The sequence below is a fragment of the Telmatherina bonti genome, assembly GCF_933228915.1.
Source record: "Telmatherina bonti genome assembly, chromosome: 11".
In the NCBI taxonomy this organism is placed as follows: domain Eukaryota; kingdom Metazoa; phylum Chordata; class Actinopteri; order Atheriniformes; family Telmatherinidae; genus Telmatherina; species Telmatherina bonti.
In genome coordinates this window covers 26,772,661-26,788,342 of record NC_136629.1, presented here as the reverse complement: position 1 = coordinate 26,788,342, position 15,682 = coordinate 26,772,661, and the positions used below count along the sequence as shown (strand labels likewise).

The window sequence follows — 15,682 nt, the reverse complement described above, 5'->3', positions numbered from 1 at the left end:
ATTTTTAGCTTCATGGTTGTGATAATAATTATTTTCTAAATATATTATAAATTTTGTTTTTAGGGGGGCAAAGACAAGCAACATTAATATTGAATTACTCTGTGTTTTTCCTTTTTAAAATGTTTTGTCATTAAATGTTTTTGTGCTGATTCTGAATGTTGTTTCTTTATGGTAAATGTGCCCAAGCTCAGGCAGTGATTTCCATAACAGAATCATGTCTTTTTTTCAATGCTGTTAAGCATTATTGGTTCTGCATCTGTGTGTCTTTAATGATGATAATATAATGTAAATAAAATTGAGAGACTCTTATGCAATTTCACACCAACTTTTAATGTGATGTGTTATTTAAAAAGGGTCATATTGTCTGTCATATTTCTATTAGCTGGTTAGAAGTTTGTAAACTAGGATGAGTAGTCTCTTGTTCAAATAACCGTGTTGGTTATGCTACACAATGATGCTGTAGTAATCTGTGTCATAAACAGAAGAAGTGGGGGTGTGTGCAGGAGTTCTGTGCATGTCAGTGGTTTTGGCTGATAGAAAAGTTTTGATCCCTGTCACAATGCTCTGATCTGACGAGTACAGACCCATCTAATCCTAGTATGGTTGGATGAATCCTGACAGCTGAAGGATCAGAAGTTTTTGATCTTGAATAGAATAAAACAGGAATTCATTTTCATCCAGACCCTTATATGTTCTCTAAGACAGATGTAGAATCTGTGCAGAAACAGCTAATCATCCAATCACTGATAAGATAACTGACAGGGATGAATTGCTTCAATTGGTATCAAGCAAATTAAGTTAATCTAAAGAGAAAATGGGTCATTTTCAATTCTGATTTATTCCAAAATGATGCACTGACTTCACAAAAAAGAAAACGTAATTAGATTAAAATAAAAAGGTTTGTAATATCATTTATAGTAACTTCATGCTACTGTTTGTTCAGTTTTAGGTAACACGTGCCAGATGAGTCACATTAGAGATTTCCATCTCTCTTGCATTCATCATCTTTGTTAAAACAGGGAAAAAAACTACCTCAAGTGCACAGGGATGTTATGGGCTTTTGAATTTTTTACTCACCTTTTCCAGTGCGCATTTTAAAAATTCACATCCCAAAAAAAAATGAAAACCCAGCTACCGAAGAAGGATATTTATAAATCTCTTCACTAACACTTTACTAATCAATAAACTCATCAATCATGTTATTTGACAGTATTTTGCAGAATATTAGTTTTTTTCCCCCCCACACTTAGGATTTTTTTCCGTATCAATCAGCCTACTTTGGGAATCTTGGCATAGCAGGACACATTGAGTTGTAATCTGAATGGACTGAACAGCTACTGTAAAGGTTTTTGGATGATTCATGGAACAGTCTCGGGGTTGCACAGGACATCATTTGTTTCTGCTGTTCTACCCCCGCTCCCCATGCTCCAATAACACACTCAATGTGGCATGGAAGAAGACACACATTCATGACCACACAAAAATGCAACCATTCACTACATGCACATGTGCAGAAATCTGCAAATTTGTCATCACAGCATCAGGACTTAAGGAAACTCTTGCAGTTGTTTTCCTGTAAATTTTAGTTCTGTTCTGCATTCAATAAGTGATCTGTTTAATTATCAAACATTATAAAAATAAGATGGAAGTAATCAGATGACTGTTCTGAGTAGCAGTTTTGTGGTTGTGTTGCAACATCATCACCATCACACCACTGCTTCAAGCTACTAGAAAAAGGGATTCTGTGCACACAAATGTCTTTGAAATTATGAAGGAAAAGCTTAGGACAGGCGGGCTGTGAATAATGAGAAAGGAAACAAAATGTGGGAATGAAAAGAGATGATCCACATCCTCCAGACAGACAAATTGTTACAACAACAGCAGCAGGCTGATAAAGCGTGAAACAGACATTGGCGAGACTAAGCTTTTGGCTTATGCTGTGATTTAAGCTCGGAGAAAGAAAAGGGACATTTTTCCGACAATCTTTTTGTCTTAATTTGTTCATTTTCCCCTGCTTGTGTGTGGTCACCTTTTGCTCCTCCTGCCCACTTCTCACTGTTCCCCCACAGAAGACCTTCATTTGTCAACTGCTGTCAGTGAACATGCAAGCTCATCATTTCTGAGATTTCCATAGTAAAGGGAATTAGCAGCAGCTGTGGCCGAGGTACAGCTGCTGCTCTTAAGATTGGCTTCAGAGATACACTTTACCCACCGCTGCTGCTGATGTTCTGTGATCTCATGTCATCTCATCTAATCTGGCCACTGAGGAGAACGACTTGAGACCTTAGAGGAACATTAGATGATGGAGTAAAAAGCAAAGTCAGGGAGGAAGCTTATCAGTTAGCTTCTTCAATCTCAAGAAACTTTGATCTCTGTTCATTATAAACATCATTTACCCCCAGCAACTTTAGAAAGGAACTGAATATTACTATTAAAAAGACATTGCTATTCTGAGGTATTCAGAGTATTTTGGTTATGTGTTCTATTTCTGCTTTCTTCCACTTTATAGATTGTGATATGTTTACTTACTCACCTGTTACTTTTAATATTTCAAGTTCCTCAGGACCAAAGGACTTTAACTGCAGTAAGCAAGACTATGAAATTGGATGGATGGATTTTACATTAACTCGCATGTTATGAGCTCATGACTTACACCATATTTATTAAGCTCGGGATCTTATTGTTTTTGGCTTCTGATCTTTACCGTGACAAGCAGTGTCTTGTTTGGGTTTCTGGTCATATTTCATGTGTAAAGGAAGGATTTAAGATTGCATAAACATACATATTAGTCTGTCTTTATTTTAACCCTTGCAGACGGACGGATTTGTATAAATAAAGCACAGTATTCAGAAGTGGCCTGAGACCATTTTTTTTTTCTCAAAAATTCAACTCAAAGCTTATTTTCTCAATGAAATAGTCTAATTTCTTCATTCAGTTTTTATTCATCCACTTTTACTTCTGGCTATTCTACTCAGGTTTGTAGTGTGAACCATTTGAGGAACTGTGGCTATTGTTAGAGTTTTGTTTTTTTTAGCTGGAAGTTTTATCACTTCTGAGAATATCTGAATCATGGAGGCCGAACAGAGTTCCGAACAGCGCATCGTCTTTGCAAGACGATGCTGTTTTAGTCAGATGCTGTTTGAAAAGGTTGAGCTGGGGCAGAGGGTGGTTGTAAAGCAGCTTTGAGTGAAAGCAGCAAAGGTGGGCAGGATAAAGTAACTTCGATAGCTCTCTGTGTATGAGATTTTCCTGTTGAGGGTAAACAATCAGCTGATTTGCTGTAATATGGGCTGAGCTTAACTTTATGACCTGCTAACACTAATACTAACATTATGCCCAATAATACAATTAAATTACTTAACTACCAGTTTCAAAACAGGTTGGTATAATTACACAAGATCACTAATGCTTTAATATTAAAAGTCTAATAAGGCAACATACATCTGCTGAATTACTGTAGCAGAACAAGCACATCCCTCCACTGACATTACTCTTCAAAATAATCTCTAGCCTGATGATTGCTGATATGGGCTCCAGCTTTCCCATGACCCTTAACCGGACTAAGAAGTATGGAGAATGAATTAATGAATGATATACAATTCAAATAAACAATGTAATCAGATGTGTTTTCATGCAGTCGTAGTTTAGTGAAAACACATTTCAGTGTTTGAACTCGCTCATTTTCTGTTTACTTTTGTGCATTTCTGCTTCACTAACTTTTGATGTAAAATTATACAAAATTAAATGATCTTAAAACTACTTGGTTTTCATTCTTGTGATGTCAGATCAAGGTTTTATTTAAGATATCATTAGCTGGATTATGTTGAAATGCATCATTTAATTAATTATCTCAAAATAAGGGGCTCAGATTTGCAGATGCTGTCAGGTTTACACTGCAATTTCTCCTGTTTATGCAAAAGCAAGCACACCCCTCCACCAAAGTATCTGATCACTCTGAGAAGAGCCTTCACTCACAGTTGACAGACTGCCCTCTAGTGAACAATTTTGGATGTGTTCGGAGCCTGAAATGATCTCTGATCATAAGTGAATTGCAAGCTAACAGGGCTGGGCTTTAAAATACACAGCAGGTAGATCTATCAGAGCAACACGGGCAAACACGGCTTACACTGTTCCCTTCTTGACCTATAAGATGAATGTCCCCCATTAATCACAGACATTTGTCTTCAGTTGTAAGTCCAGAGGTCAGTGATTAAGCCTTGTTCTCTGTAACGAAGCCAACTCTTTCTCTCTTCTCCTACCTCGCTTCGAGGATCAGAGGCAGAGTTGCACTTCGTTGATGCTGCGCTCTGCTTTTCATGGCTCTGATGTTGTCTGCCATCAAATCCCAGCTGAATAAAAGTCAGAAATTGAAGCAGCAAATCATGTTTTATGTATGTGTGCTTACACAATGAAAGCAGGCAGGAAAGTGGCCCAAGCATCACACAGGGCATATTATGAGAACAAAGCAGCTTTCCTCTGTCTTGGAAAGATGACAGCAGCAGCTGACAAAGTGCTGGTCACAGACCGGTCACAGACTACAATATGAGTGTTTGGTTAATGACAGAAAAAAAAATGGAAAGAGATACATAAGAATCGCATTAGTATGACTCCTCTATTCCTGGAAGTATTTATCTATTTCCACTTATTCTAGTTTAGAAACTGTGCAGTCAACCACATTATTCAACAGATGTGTGTGAGGACAAACGATAAGATGATAATACACCTTTTGGCTTGTGATCTGGATATGAAAATTTTTCTCGATTTTTCAGATAGTGAAGAGGAAGTAACATTTACATAACAGCACTTTTATCAGAGCAGGGCTACAGCTGCAGGTTATTTTTAGTACCCCATTATCTGGGTTCAGTTTCCTAATTATTCAATGATAACTTGCTTCATTAAGTGTCAGAAAATTATTTAAAAGAGCAATATTGGAATAGCCCTGTGATGGACTGGCGAGCTGTCCAGGGTGTACCCTGCCTGTCGCCCAAAGCCAGCTGGGATAGGCTCCAGCTTCCCCGCGACCCTGAATTGGATTAAGCGGTTCAGAAAATGAATGAGTGAATGAATATTGGAATAAACCATTGCCTATTTTGTCTGACCAATGCCTCAGAAATCACAGAAAGTCAATTTACACTGACAAAAATGAATTAATTTCCTTTACAGCTTAGTGCAGTTCAGGGTCACCCCGCAAATTAGCAGGGTGCACCCTGATCAGGTCACCAGTCCATTGCAGAGCCAACACAGAGAGGCAAACAACCACTCACACTCACCCAAGAATTTACAGCAACCAATTAACTTAATGTGGGAAGAAGTCAGAAGAGTACACGTAAAGAACCCACACATGCATGCTACTCCACACAGAAAGCTACAGTTCACACCTCCTACCCCTTGCCTAAGCATTAACCAGCAAGCTTCTGGCTGTGAAGCAGTGGTACTAACCACAACACCATATTAATGAAGTCGATAAATTACAAAGATGTAATATAATAAGACAAAATAATGACAAAAAAAAAGCCAGTTTTCTTGTTTTAGTAATCAAATTACACATTTAATAATACTGATAATGTTACATTCAGTTTGTTTAGTTTGGCATTTGCTTCAGTGCAATAAGCAAGTTGTATAAATACACATATATATATGTATCTATATGTATCTGTGTATATATATATATATATATATGTATCTATATGTATCTATATATATATATATATATATATATATACATATATATATATATATATACATATGTATATGTATATATATATATATATATGTATATATACATATATATATATATATGTATATATACATATATATATATATATACATATGTATATATACATATATATATATATATATACATATGTATATATACATATATATATATACATATGTATATATACATATATATATATACATATGTATATATACATATATATATATATACATATGTATATATACATATATATATATATACATATGTATATATACATATATATATATATACATATGTATATATACACATATATATATATATATGTATATATATGTATATATACATATATATATATATATGTATATATGTATATATACATATATATATATATATATGTATATATACATATATATATATATATATATATATGTATATATACATATATATATATATGTATATATATATATATATATATGTATATATACATATATATATATATATACATATATATATATATATATGTATATATATATATATATATATATACATATATATATATATATATATATATGTATATATACATATATATATATATATATATATATATATATATGTATATATACATATATATATATATATACATATATATATATATATGTATATATATATATATATATATATATATATATATGTATATATACATATATATATATATATATATATGTATATATATATGTATATATACATATATATATATATATGTATATATATGTATATATACGTATATATACATATATATATATATATGTATATATATGTATATATACGTATATATATATATATATATACGTATATATATATATATATATATATATATATATATATATGTACATATATATATATATATATATGTACATATATATATATATATATGTACATATATATATATGTACATATATATATATATATATGTACATATATATATATATATATGTACATATATATATATATATATGTACATATATATATATATATATGTATATATATATATATATATGTACATATACATATATGTATATATATATATATGTATATATACATATATGTATATGTATATATAATAGATAGATATATAAACAGCAGTTTGTTTTCAAACCAAATCGTTAGTCGAGGTAACCCAAATAATCTGTCCACCTTTCTATCCGTCTCTGTTCTTGTTATCTGATGATTTGTCTTCTTTCCTTTCGATTTCTCCTGCAGTATATTGTTATTTTCATCTGTGCAGGCTTGAAAATAAAGCTATGGGAGATGGAGGTCACCTGTAGGAGTGTGTCGTATACACGTGGCTACAGTGTTTGTGTAATTACTCTTACTGGCTGAGGAAGGAGACAAAAACCCTGCACTGTAGGTTTAACCTTTTTTAGCATCCTCCACTGTTTACACTTTCTTGCTGTAAATGGTACCATTCTGCTTTATGGCAAAAAATGCATGACAAAACATCATTGTAATTGTAAATTTACAGCAAAGCTTTTCCTTGTTTTCCCTCAGATTTTATGAACGAAACAGTAACCAAACAATAATGACATATAAAGATGTTCCCTTTACATGCCTTCAGTACATCTAATAGTTATGTATTAGGGATTGAGCTGAAGTCTTTCATTTCATTCTGATAGAGTCACCTTGGCACAGCTTTAGCCACGCCTTTCCTGTGACGGCAGCAACTTTCTCCTTCGCCCTCTGTTATCCTTCTCCCATCAGCACGGCACACTGTAGCTCTCCAGAATGAAGAGCTTCGGTAGAGTAAATGTAACCTAAGACACTCTGTGATTAACAAAGTGAATCCTGTCAGGTGCACGAGCCACATTATGTTAATGACGCCCTCAATCACAGTTAACCCCGCAGCACCCTGCTGAACTGCAACCCTGAATCAGTGTCATTGCCTTGATGTCAAATGTCATCCCTGCAGCAAGGACATATGCTGCTATTCTGATGTATTTATCTACCAGAGATATAATGGATTATAAACCCTATCTAATCTGTTCCCATTGGTTTGCACCAGTCCATCATATAGAGTAAGATCTGATCTTCTGATTAGAGATAGTGCATGGACAGGATGTTTGTGTGTGTTTTCACATGTGTGGCTGTGTGCAAGTGTTTATGAGCAGTAAGTATGGCAGAAATCACTACAGCATTACAGATCATGTCCTTTGCCCTTGAAGAGCATTTTATGAAAATTAAAAGACTGGCATGGGTCTGATCTATGTGCTTCTGGAAATACTGTACTGGTGCAAACACATGACTGTACAAGCAAATTCAGCTTCCAGAGTTTTTTTTTCATCAGCACAGTAGGCATGGCTGTGGGTCCCTCTTCATATTGCTCATAGTTGGGAAGTTTATGTATGCATTGGCTTATGAAGGAATCAGTTTAAAGAATGTGGGACATATGTCACTGATCTGACCCCCAACATGACCCCTGAGACCCTTTTTGAAGGTATTTACCCCCCTTTTCCCCTCTGTTGGCACAGACTAATGCTCCAACTGCCTTCCCCCTAAGCCTGCTTTACCCTGTGTTTCATGGTGTTCACATTAACAACAACATGGCCATTGAATCAGACTTGAAACGACAATGGAATGGCCAGATTCCCACATCCTGATTGTCACTCTTGTCGGCTGTACCTGAAGCAAATTCATTATTAAGAAGTTGGTAGACCAACACAGAAAAGTATGATTTCCTTTAACATGTGTTTCAAGTATATAAAGAATATAATACTAATCAATTATTGTGTTTTAGCTGCATATGTTGGAAAAAAAAGGGATTTTATAGTTTTAAATTAAAAGTTGTTTATTGCATAGCTCTCCTCCATTATTGATCTTTAGTGTTCATTGTTGATTTTTGAAGATATTGTGTTGTAAAGGAACCTTGATAAATTAATATGAAATCAATGACAGCTCTATGTGTGAACCTAATTACACTCTCAGCCTACATTCATCATAAACTGACCAAACAGATGATTTTCAGAGCAGCCAAAATACATCAAACTTGCACTAAATGAAGGTTTGTCAAGTTAAGTGTCCAGTTTCTTTATCTGTTTGTGGTAAAAGCTTTGAAGGAGACCAGTCGGTAGTCGTTAGTTAGTTCCTGAAAGCTGCTCTGAGGCCCAGCATTGTGGCACAAATGACCCCTACAACAGAAATACGAGGGCCAAAATCAATATCGTTTCACATGTCAGACAGTAACAGGCTGATTACCTCATTGGCTGACAGAATCAAGAGGTCGTGGGGAGGAAGGAGAGAAAAAAAAAAAGGGGTTCTATAAGATTTATTTAAAAAAAAAAAAAAAAAAAAAAAAAAAAAGGAGATTGAAATTAGTTATTTTTGGGAAACTTGAAAAATGCCACTTCTTATATTCATGGACACTTAAATTGTATGGAACTTCACAGTGCAGGAGATATTTTATTACTTCTTATCCATCCCAACAAAACGCCAAATAAAACGTGTTCTGGAGGCTTCAGTGCGATATATTTCCTGTCCTGCATGTTGAGCTCATCATATTATTTGTTCCTGTAATTTGTCTGTACACAAACACTAGTCCATAATTATTTTAACAATGCAAGGATAGATTGTATTGTTTTCCGTCAATTACTTTAACGCATAGAATAAAAAAAGCACTCTGTTTTCATTAAGGATTTTACATAGAATACTGATTTTTTTTTTTTCTTTTTTGTCACACAATCTTATTTTTATCTTCTGTCCCAGATAGCAGAAGGTTATCCTGTAAAAACTTTGATATATCACATATTTATCAAATGATAAATATCCCTAAAAAGTTAATACTTTTTTAATTTAAAGTTTTGTTAAAGGGATAAAAAAAGACTTCATAATAAAAAAGTTGGACTTAACATTTTTTCATGGCTTGGGTCTTTATCAATTAAACTTGTACAAGACACAGAAAATGCTGCAATCTTGCTGTTGTTGGGGTGAACAGGTTGACATTTACATTTTGCATTTTCCCTCAGGTTGAAGTGTTGGGGAAGAGGCCGCGAGAGAAGAGAGGTTCTGGGATGAGAGCTCTCAGCCATCCCACTGTCTCTCCCAGTCCTCCAGGAGAAGCACACTGGGCGACACGCTGAGGTAAAGAGCCACACTTAAGACATAAAACCACTCCTGGAGACAAAAACCCTTCTCTGATGACGATGACCTTCAATATTTGCTGACTCAAGCATCCCCCACTCCTCCTACCTCTCTTGTTTCTTCTTTCTTTTGCACCCTCCCCTTTTGGTTTTGTTTTTCACTCCCTTCTGTCTTTCATTTTGGGAGTCGAAGGTAGTGATCGATGCACTAACTTGGTGTAAGCTAACTGTAGAGTGACCTGCTGTGGGCTTGTTGCAAGGTTATATTTGTCCCAGAAATGCACACATATTTATGGAAACTGTAGTCTTGGCCTCTTTGAAGAGTCTAGTGAGGGATTAAACTGGGAGGTGGGCAGCAGTTGGCGTGAGTGACAGAGGGGGGAGGGAATTAAGGAGGAGGCGAGGGGTCAAAGGGTCAGAAAATATGTTGGGGCGCCCTGATGGAGCCCATGTTGCTCCATATGGCAGATGGATGTCTAACATAAAGCAAAGAAGTTGTGTTTGCATGTTTTCCTCAACAACAAATCAAATTTCCCCACAATGCAAACACAATTTTCTGTAAACTGCACCTTTTTGTAAAAAATAAAACACTAAATCAGTTTCGTCATCCTCCAGCAGTTTTTGTTTGTGTTGTTCTCATGATAAGAACACACTCCACACTGTGTCCTGACATAAACATCCTATCATGTCTATCATCTCAAGGACTCACAGTAAAGGGCAATGTTTGTGGAATATGTGGGGTGATAATAAAGTGTGGTCAACACAGCAGCAGCTGTCTTCCTCTCTGATTTCCACCATATCCATTACAGGTCCTCTGCCTCCTCTGTGTGCAGTCTTTCCTCCAGCTGTCCCTTTCCTTCATTATTTGCCTCACAACACTTCTCACCACCTGTGTTAAAGGGGTTCTTGAACAAATTAAAAGGACTTTGTCTCAGTGCTGCTCAGTCCAGTGCATTTTTGGCTCAAGTAAATAAGTCTATAATATCATTTGACTAGTCTAGTATAACTTTGGAGCACTAGTTCTTAGGGGTGGGGAATCTAATAATAAAAAAAATCGAAAATCAGGATTTTTTGCTTCACAATTTTAAAATGTATATTTTTCTTAAAAAATCTTTTTCTTTTTCAAATAAATAAAAATAATCCATTATAAATTTTTTTTGGTCATTTTCATTGTTTTTATTGATCTTTTCCTTGCCTTATTGGGCATTATAGATGGTCTGGCCACCTTTTTGTTGTTTTCATCATTGAAATGAAGAAAAATGGCAAACAAAAGTTTTGTACATGTTGTAATTTGAGTTAAATCGGCTCTAATAATTTCTCAGATCTTTCTATCTTATAGAAGCATGAAGTTACATGGGAAATTAGCACCTTTTGTTACTTAAGTGTAATGATTATAAATCAAAAAATCTGTTTGAATTGAGAATCAATTCTGAGTCAAATCGTCACCCCAAAAATCGGAATCAAATTGAATTGTGAGTTGTTGTTAGATTCACGTCCCTACTAGTTCTGAATAACATCATCTCTGCTCAGTATTTTTGTTGATTGTGCTCCATTTGATCCGGTTTGCTTGTATTCATTATCACAAAATATCTTGCCTGCAGGAAACGGTAGCCAGACCGCACTGCATCCTTTAAATATTTCCTAAAGTGATTCCCAGCAGTGATCTATACATTTAGATACAACTCCTTACAGACTCAGTTGATCAGCAGCAGGATATGTTTGGGCATTCATCATGCACGGAGTGACTTGGAGCCATGTAGGCATCCTTTTGAAAAAATACAGACAAAGTGAGTGACAGTATGATGCAAAAGCAGTGCAGTGTTTCATTCACAGCAGTTTTGCTTGAATCTGCATGAAGGTTATGAGGTTTAGCTTGTAGCTCAGCTACCTGGTCAAAGAGGGACTCCTTAAGAACTCAAATTACTCCCTAAACACACTTATAATCAAGTATGAAAAACTTTAAATAAAAATAAATAACATTCTTAGAATTGAGAGCACTTGAGGCATTCATGTGACCTGAGCACATCTTTTACAGGCATCAGAGTATGAAATTATACTAATGCCACAACAATAAATTAATCTGCAAACGATTTAAGGGAATCAAAGTTAAACTCCTCAGTAAGTTTATTGTTGATAACTTGACTTATTCGTTTGATTAGTAGTTTCAGTTTTTCATACTTTTCTTTGATCGCTCATGGATCTTGTTCTGAGCTGACGCCATCAGTTTGTAGGTTTATTATTACCTGTTTGGAGGGTGAAATAGAAGCTTTTGCTGACTCACGCACACTCTGAGTATCACACATATATATAAAAGACTCAGAAGCTTTCTGGTGTTGTATTTTCAGCATGGAGAGGTGGGCTTTGTTAATGGAAGTAAAGTGCCAAGTCAGGGTGCACAAGTGGGCTCTTTTCTCTCCTGTTAAAACACAGTGGGACTCAGAGGGAGGTACAGGGAAGTTCCAGTAAAGAGAAACAAAGACACACACTAAAACGCACACACATACAGCATTATTCACTCCTCCTACTGGTTTTCCATGGCAGCACACAACAATGCTCCGAGACTGGTTAGTATTATGTGACGCATAAAGGAATAGTGATCAGTTTATAAATGATGTGGGGGAAAAAAAAAACTTGAAATAACTCACACTTGCAGTAGATATATTCCTGCAACTTGAACTACGCTTCGTTCAGATTTTTTTTTTTTTTTTACCCAGATGTGACTCTTGGATTTTTTAACGACAGTCTGAACAATGTGGATCCATTTGTCCTAAATCTGATACATGCCCGTGCTGTGTTGAAGCAAAAAATATCGAAATCTTCACTTTTATTAGAAGTTCTTTTTTAGGTGGGCTGCTCCTTACTGACAGGGAAAGATGTAGAATGAGAAAAGAGAGATGGTACTATCTGCAGTCGGAGACTACTGGTCAGGATAAAACCTCATGCAACAACCCTCATTGCACTGGATCTCTGTTCAACCAGTTCAGCTATCTCTGACCAGGTTACTACTATCAGCAGTTGGTGAGACGCTGATGTGTCTTTGCTGACGTATACTGTGCTGGTATGTTAAAAGATAAGAGGTTGAAAGCTGGTTTCATGAATGAACAGCAAGTTACAACAGTTTTAGCTCTTTCTGTGCATGAGGCTACCATGTTGCACTTTGAGGATCAGATTGCTCCAACTTTCTGATTTTGAATATCTGACCCGCTGAAATGCATCTGTCTTACCTCACCCACCACCATCAATACAGCAACAAAAGTTCCAGTGTGGTTAGTTTTTACCTTCTACTGACTCCTTCCCCTCCTTCCTAATACCTGCTGAACAATACTCACATTCACCTTCATGTGTACAAGAGAACAAGATGAATGTGCATCTGCAGAGTTGTGCAAAAGCATGTTATATAATTTACCCCATCTGAGTTGATTGACCCGCCCACTTTCTCCGTAAGTAGCTGCTGCAGCTCTTGATCTAGTCAATGTTGTGTGGTAATTACACAGCTGGGTGTTGCTGTGCTGTTATTTATCCAGAGGCTAGATGCTAAAAACTGTGGGGGAGACTGCGGTGTCCCCCCTGATTCCTGTGGGCCCTTTTGCTCTCACACCAAACAGAAAAGTGGAAAGCACTTTGGGAAATGTTAGATCTGATTTAGGCTTCTGTTGATGCAGAGAAATTCTGTGAAGGAGAAGTGGTGTACGAATCTCAGGCTAAAAAGAGAAGGGGGAGGAGAGTTGTGTGTGTGTGTGTGTGTGTGTGTGTGTGTGTGTGTGTGTGTGTGTGTGTGTGTGTGTGTGTGTGTGTGTGTGTGTGTGTGCATTAAAAGAGGCAACTAGAGGCAGAGGGGCTGGCAGACAAAAGTAAAAGAGGGGAGGGCGGACTGAGGAGGGGGAGGCGGTGCTAAGGCAGACAGCGGGGAAGGAAAGCTGAGAGGAAGAACAGTGGAGTGAAGTGAGAAGACAGAGGAGGAGGAGAGGACAGGAAAGGAGAATAAGGGGGCTTCCATTTGAAAGTCCTCGTGTCAGGATATGAAGTCCTGGAGCGGTGCAGAGGCAACGTCAGGAAGCTGGAATTTTGTAGCGGAGAGGCAGACGACGGGAGAAAAAGGAGGACAGTACATAGAGTGGAAGAATCTCGGCTGAAAGAGACTAGAGTGATACTTTCAAATTTCTCTTCTTCCCAGAGAGACGAAGACAAGTGGAGGCAGCAATGCAGTGCTCTCACTGGGGTGTGTATTGTTGCATGTGTCTACATTAGCGCTTTAAAGTCATAAGTGTATGTGTGTCTTGAATTCTCCAAAAATCTCCCATTTGCGAAAGGAAAGACTTTGTTTTCTTTGGTGTCTGTTGTGGAAATTACATTAATGGAAGGTGTAACGGAAAGACACTAGAGAGTTTCTTGGCAGACTCAATCACACAGATTGGAAACTAGTTAAGTGATGGCTCCTAAAGTAAGACTTCAGAGCAGCCCATTGGAGTTTAAAGATAACTGGATGATACATTATCAGCTGATGGTTACTATCTTAAAGTCAATCTTAGATGCTCTGACTGACCCTGAAGAGTTTGGTTCTGGGATTGGACGTGTGGGGATATTTAGGTAGGATGATGAGTTTTTGGTGTTGTCAGAATGTAGGTTTACTAATCCTGGCCAGGTTAAACTGTTTGTTATGGACCGTTGATGAATCAATCTGAAATTTCAGCCTTTGGAAAAGCTGTCCCACCCTCTGGACAGTTGGCCTCGAGGAAGGCACGAAGAGGAGGAAAGGAGGGTGTTATTCAGTCTGCCTGAACACACACTCGCACTGAAGATAAGGGAGATCATGAGGCAGGGTATACACTTCCACCAAACACACAATCTTGGGTGCACTGCAGCAGTGTGACCCACACATAATCATGCTTTTATTCAATGAACTCAAAGGGAATCTGTTTCTTTTCATGACAATGCATGTCGGGGGACAGAGACCGCTTCTGTCTCTCCTAAGTTTTCCCTATGCTTGTAATTACAAGACTCCTTATGAGCTTCAGGCCACATATTGTAGTTTCTCATCAGGTTTGTTTTGGCCCAAGAGTGATGTGTCAGCAGATATGTTTATAGACAGTTCTTTAAAGGCTGTCCGTTCTCTCTTTGTAGTCTCTGTCTTTGTAGGGACTGTTTCATGTCAAGGTTTCATTTAAGAGCACGGTGAAAGAAGACTGTAATTACCCAAGCTGGATTTTGGCACAGCTTGCTGGTGTGACGTTTTACTCTATAAATGCTCAAATGCTGACGTGAAGATTAACTTGCGGGGATGAGGTGAAGGGGAGTGAGCGTGGGGATGTGGAAGATAAGTTACCTCATCTGCTGTGAGCAAAATAAATGAGGTAAATGTGTGTCACATGTTGCAGGTTACAACCCTGTCCAGACATGTTGACTCATGCTTCCTGTGTGTGTGTTTTGTGTGTATCTTAGCATGGTAAAGTATCTGCAAATAAAAGATAGTGATGTCTTTCTACCTCTCATATTTAGGACAGACTCCAGATTAACGGATCCATTTTGGGTCCGTCTCCGCCTTGATAAAAATTTGACCAAGTTTGTGAAGGTCCATACCAAACCAATGGTCTTTGAAAAAGAAAACGTGCCTTTACTGAGTAGATCCTTACTGTTTCCATAGGAATTCAGAGTGTAATAATCATTCAAGTTGCTTCAATCAATGCACTTGATTTATTGGTCTGGAGCATTTAGATATGTTAACTCGACATCAAGGCAGAAATACACTGGAAATTATCTTAAAGAAGAAACTATTGTTGTCCAAACGATTTAGAGCAATTTTTTTCCTTTCTTTTCTTTTTTTTTTTTTATTTTACAG

The 15,682-nt window shown here is 36.6% G+C and overlaps 1 protein-coding gene across 2 annotated transcripts in view; it reads left to right on the top strand.

The window, feature by feature from the left end:
* The window catches only part of lzts2a (leucine zipper, putative tumor suppressor 2a), a 49,293-nt gene that overhangs the window by 16,012 nt on the left and 17,599 nt on the right, over positions 1-15,682 (top strand). The window contains exon 2 of one of the 2 annotated variants that reach the window (XM_079248940.1): positions 9,733-9,847. The gene's annotated coding sequence lies outside the window, so the exon portion shown is untranslated. Of the gene's footprint in view, positions 1-9,732; positions 9,848-13,916; positions 14,066-15,682 lie in introns of those variants that run through there. The other variant, XM_079248941.1, reaches the window with a different exon arrangement.